At 47.0% G+C, this 5,960-nt stretch overlaps 1 long non-coding RNA gene across 1 annotated transcript; it reads left to right on the top strand.

Moving 5' to 3' along the window:
* The first annotated feature begins 615 nt into the window (after positions 1–615).
* On the top strand, positions 616–4,683 carry LOC104605704 (uncharacterized). Its single transcript, XR_736681.3, has 2 exons — positions 616–4,185; positions 4,272–4,683. It is a non-coding gene; the product is annotated as an uncharacterized LOC104605704 (long non-coding RNA).
* The last annotated feature ends 1,277 nt before the right edge of the window (positions 4,684–5,960 follow it).

Consider the following 5,960-nt stretch of genomic DNA (forward strand, 5'->3'; position numbering starts at 1 on the left):
CTGTCACACCGAAGTGGTTCAAGACTTCGACAAAGAGGGGGTGGAAAGGCAATCGCAGCCCCGCGGCGAGCTGATCCCGGAATATTACAATCTCATCAGGACCGTGTTCCCAAGGAAAGCTACCCGAAGGTATGGAATAAGCATACTCCTCGGGCAAGTTATAGTAAGTAATGAGGGATTGGAGCCCCTCGGGCGTCATGGTTGAAGGGCCGAACTTGTCTAACATCCGACCCCGGCGAGAGGTGGACGCCAAACTACCCGAAACGCCACGGCCTACAGGCTCGAACTCTTCCTCGAGCTCTACCTCCGGCTCGCTAAGGCTATCGGGGGATGCAACTTGGTTCGTAGAACCTGCATCAGACCCGCTGAAATGACTATCTGAGCCATCCGAACTAGACATTGGGAGTGACGAGACCCAGGAAAGTACTCACCCGGACAAAAGCTGTAGACCACAGGGAGCTCGAACGAACGGAAGACCTTGAGCGCGAACTGAAAAAACTTGGACGCGAACTGGATGCGAGCTGAAACTCAGACGCGAGCTCGAGAGAAATACAAAAGCGACAACAAACCGGGGTCCCCCCCCCCCCCCCCCCCCCCCGCTATTTATGCTCACAATGACCAAAAGGCAACGACTCAGATCAAAGCCAATCCTACGGCCGCCCTAACCGCACGTCACCCGAGACTGAGACGTGATTGGCGCACGTCTTTCTGAAACTGACAGCGACGGTGCGCATCTTTTCGAAACTGACGGAACGTCAGCGCACGTCTCAAAATAAAAACGGCAGCGACACGTCTTTTTCAAATTCGAAAAAACGCCCACTTTCGCGCCCCCAAGTGGCGCGCACTTTTCTTTTTTTTGAAATTTCGAAGCAACGCGTGCGCACCGCCACATCTATCAGCATTTAGACAGGCCAACACGCTTCCCGCATAAATGGACACTCGAAGAAACCCAAGAAACCCTGACAACACACCTCGCGCCAACAGAACCAAGATTCAAAATGCAGGACAAATCTACCTGACACCTTGTGAACTCCCCGCGCCAGGGCAAGACCTTAGCACGAGGAGTGGGGGGCAATTGATGAAGGAAGATTTGGCTCGACCTCGCCAATCATGGCACGTGGCAAAAAAGGCAAGTAGCTCGGCACTCAAGACAACATATCGAGGGTACAAACACCAAAGGGAGGGGACCGGCAGGCCCGAACTCCCTACTTAGTGGTCGAACTCTCTGCAAGGTGCCCGAACTCCCTACTTAGTGGTCGAACTATCTGCAAGGTGCCCGAGCTCCCTACTTAGTGATCGAACTCTCTGCAAGGTGCCCGAGCTCCCTACTTAGTGATCGGACTCCCTGCGAGGAGCCCGAACTCTCCCTTTTGACCACGAGTCACACAAAGCAGAGACCCAAACTGGCCCGTCTTATGACAGTTCGGGGCCTCCCCTTATCCGAACTCGAGACTTTGCCTCACGCACCACTCCAGGCACTTCGCTTCCGGAGCATTGAACTGGACGAACCACGCCGTACCTGATACCAAAGGAGTCCGTATCCAGGGGCGGCGCACCTGACTGACTTAGGATCTGACGCTTGACGGCCGCATTTCCAACGGCCACCTGCCACTGTCACCTGTCACCACTGCCTCCAGTTACAGAGACGGCTCCGACAAAAGGAGCAGTGATGGTTCTGCCCCAGCAGAGGCGATGACGCCCGAACTGGCAGAAGCACGGAAATACTCATTCCCGACCTGACAGGAGTCTAGGAGTGAGTGCGCGAGGTGGTTATAAAAGGCTCTCCACCCCCAAAGAGGAGGTATGCAAACTTTGCGCTATCTGATTTATCTTGCCTTTGAAGGATTCTAACTTAAGCTTCGGAGCCTTTACACCGGGTCCTCCCTGGAGCTTTCTCATCTCCTCCGTTTCAGGTTCTCTGTTACTCGGTTTAAAGGCAAGATCGCCGACAGCTAAGACCAGCCGGATTGCGCATCATCAATTTGCTTTACTTGGGCGGTGAAAGCTTTAATGGCTTGCTTAGTGCTCGGCGTGCCGGTGGTGTCCTAGTCTTCTCGTTCGTGAAGCGATCCACCGCCGAGCTGATTTGAACAAGCGATGCACGTCAGCATTTTGGGTCTCACTGATTGTTATCAATCGACCTTTGTCGTTCTTTTGTAATGTTGATGTCATTCAAAAAAGACAATTCGAGGAAGTCAGCTTCATGATGCCGGTGCTAGAGAACGACAATTCCACATTCCATTCTTTTGTAATGGAATGAAAACCAGAAATACCAACCGGCACTGTAATTGGTCACCAAAAACCCACCAACAGAGAGATGGGTGAAGCCGGAAACTGAAGATAGCCCTTTTAAAACCCCCAGCTCGACGACTCTAGTGAGGGCGAGGTGGGATCTGCTGGAAGAGTTTGAGGAGGTGGAAGACGGTGGAGGAATTTAGAGCTTGGCCCAATTTCAGCACCGCTTTACAACAGTGGCTGATCTCTCCAATAGTAGTCCAGTAACATGTAATGGCTTCCTTGGATTCATTATGCTAACAATTGTTGGATATAGACGATAACAGTGGTGACGACGGCAACGGAGGGACGGGGAGTGGAACGATTGTGGAGTGGTTCGCTGTAGCTGCTGCCAGGGAAAGGGATGGTGAAAGAAGAAGGGCACAATTAAATTTAAAAAAAAAAATTATATATCACGTGATGTCACGTGTGTATGTATTTAACAGACTGAGCTTTGGAGAAAATTAACGAATCAATTACCTTGGAGTATCGGACAATTAAAAATATCTGTATTTAGTATTTTATAATACACGCCGGTAGGTCCGTAGGTGTCAACTTTTTTTAATTTATTTTTCTTCCGACATGGCGACAAGGTGAGCGCGTTACACGTGATGGGAACGAAAACCTAGACGTGATTGGAATTTCGGGATATTTCCTGTGGGAGGTCTTAGCCTTAAAAAACCAGTGTCGTAACTGGTAAGCGGGGTCTTACTTTCGTCGGCTTTCCCGGGTAAGCTTTTGACTGTTTGGCAAAAATAAAAAACAGCCTGGTGCCGTTTGAGAGCTTTTCCTTCCCATTACATGTTACTTTATTCGGTCTTTCATTTGTCTTTTTTACCCTACACTGATGATAGCGTGTTATGTGCAGAATTCACAAACATCCTTAGCTGTTTTTACTAAACACCCAAAGTTCCCCCGGCTTTCCCCCTGTTTCTAAGAAACCCGGTTTCTATCTTTCTGAGAAGCCTCCGAAAATACTATTTTAATAGTGGCTGTGCAGCTCTTATATATTCCCGGCCATACTTCGATTCTGTTAGTCATAAGAATATCTCCCAAGTCCCAAGTGACGGAGAAAATCACTCAGACCCACCTGCCAAAAGAATCTAATTCCTAAAGCCTCCGATTTCCTGAGCGTGAAAGATGAGTGGTGGTGCACGAATTTGCAAATTTGAGACGGCCTTCAAGTCCATGCAGAAAAACGCCTTCACGGAATCCGGGAAAGCCAACCAGATCAGGCGGTTTTCCGCTACCATGGTTCAGGCTGCTAAGAGAAGAAACGGCGACGAAAAGCGGAGGAGAGAAGCCGAGAAGGCCGAGAATGTCATGCACTTGATCTGTTGGGGTCCCAATTAAGCCCAATCCTCATTTTCTTTTTCCTCCTTTTCCTTCTATTATATATCCTTAATTCTTTCTTTCTTTTCTTTTTCTGTGGCGAGCGAAAATACTATTTACAAGATGTTTGTGTTAGAAATTTGTAAAGAAGTTCTGTAAAATCACAAACTTCACTACCATATACTAAACGTGTTCATGTTCTTCTAGCTAACAGAATCAAGTTGGGTATAAATATGGTGTGATCATCGCAAAAGAAGTGGACCATCGATTGAGAAGTCAGAATTGATGCATATAACACCAAATATATTGTTTCAATCTATACATCGGAAATTGAATTCAAGCATAGACAAACCAGATGACACACTATCGCCTCATCTGATCCACATGAAATAAGAGCTTCTAATTTAAACACAGATAAATCTTTCTCTCCTCGACCTCGTCCTTTCTTCCCCTGTTTTACCCAGTTAACCAGTTATCAGAAGAAGAATGTTTTCATTCAAACATTGCAAGTGTCATTCCAATCTCCCTTTCTGATTAAACCTTGAAAGTTTTCGAAGTAAACCAAGGCTTTTTACCAAGGTATTAATTGGACCAAATTTTTGAGTAATGGCCATCACTTTTTGGTTTATTAAATTCAGTTGAAAATCTATCTCTAAATTCTGCAGCAAGGAAGGCTCTTGGGGGAAGCTAGTGGTAACTGGTGAGAGGGTGTCAAGGAGAAGAAATTAAAAGAGACGTAGTTTGTTGACCCTATAAGAAGCCGGTATGTGTTACTTCGGATCTGCTACCCACAAGTTCCCACATCCTTACGCACAGACTACCAGACGACGAGACCGGATCTGCTCCTCACCCAGAGCGCCCTCACACCGACCTCACAGGTACATTCCACCGTGTAGGAGCAGATCCCAATTCACAGAGGAGCACCGCGCAGCTGTAATGTCTCTCGTGGGTAGCAGATTCGAGCCCGGTATGTGTAACGTTTTCTTTTCGATTAACGGTGTATGTAACAGTGTAAAGAAAAATGGCGTGTTAGGAAAAAACAATAAACATTTTTCCCCCGTTCCCCCTTTTGCTGCCTGTATTTCACTTTTGTGAGCTCGCCCTAGCACTCGGAGATGAATGACGAGTTAATTCAATAACTCGGACTTTTTGATTCAGTAATTTTAAGTGCAACAAGAGCTGATAAACCATACATGATTATCAATATTCTACTAGAAAAATGCATAGAGCGTAGATATATTTGTATTTGTATTTACAAGGCATTGGTCATAATGCATAGAGCAGAGATATATTTATAAGGCAATGGTGACGATGGTCTTTGGTTCTAAACTTGAAAAGGTTAGAATTAGTAAAAAGATTAGGTTTTGATGATACGCAATTAGGCAGTTCCTTTTTGGAGTATAGTTCGGACGTTGAGCTGGCGAGTTCCTTGCTGGAAGGTGGTTTAGATAATGAGCTGGCTAGTTCGTTGGGTTGACCTGCAAAGAGATAGTGTCAAAGTGCTTGAGTTGTTTTGTTTAGGGTGGAAACTCGGATGCTTAAATCAGTAATGTGGAGATTTTAGAGAGAGCTAAAATGCTAGAGAGCTAATTTGTGCATACCTTTTGAGATTGAAAATAAGACTTTTATATAGGCGTTATTTGGCATAGGCTTCACACACTGCATCCGAGATCTCCGGGAAGACATGGCTGGCCGGTCCAAAGTCCTTAGAGGTAGTGGCAAACGTAGACCAGGCTTTGTGCCTTATTCAGTTTCCTTCGAAACATTCAGTGCACGAGATGACTTCCAGAAGACTCGGGAGTGACGAGATGCACACACGGAGGAGATCGGTGAGCATGTCTTGTGGGTCACCACCTGGACCTTAGTCGAGTCGACAAGTCCTCGAGGGAGGTCACTCCTTGCGTCAAAGTTCCTTGGACCGGTAACGACGAGTTACCGTAGGTTGGCCCTGGATGAGGTGCTCTTAGCTGCCTTACTGAGGTGCCCGAGTTGTGTATGAGGTTGCCAACTAGGTCTCTAGTAGGTCGATAGCTAGGTTTCCATCATTTTGGCTAAGGCAAGTCATCACTCTCGTTCTGTCGGGGTGTTGTCTAGCTATTCTGAGATGCCATGTGTTATGATGTCAGTGGAGGGCCAAATCTGCCCTCATCAATTCCCCCCACTCCCAAGACGAGGTTGGTTCGACGAAGGGAGTAGCTCACTGTAGGTTTTTGGTCCAGAATGACTAGTTCGATGAGCTCGTAGGCGCCGATCTAGTTTGCTCCCCAGGTAAAAAGAGTCTAAGGGTTGAATGCAGCCTTACGCAAGACTTCGCCGTCTTGATTATTAGGGCACAAGAGTGAATTCATTCGCTC

Source organism: Nelumbo nucifera, chromosome 1 (genome assembly GCF_055504915.1).
Source record: "Nelumbo nucifera cultivar China Antique chromosome 1, China Antique-T2T, whole genome shotgun sequence".
Taxonomy (NCBI): domain Eukaryota; kingdom Viridiplantae; phylum Streptophyta; class Magnoliopsida; order Proteales; family Nelumbonaceae; genus Nelumbo; species Nelumbo nucifera.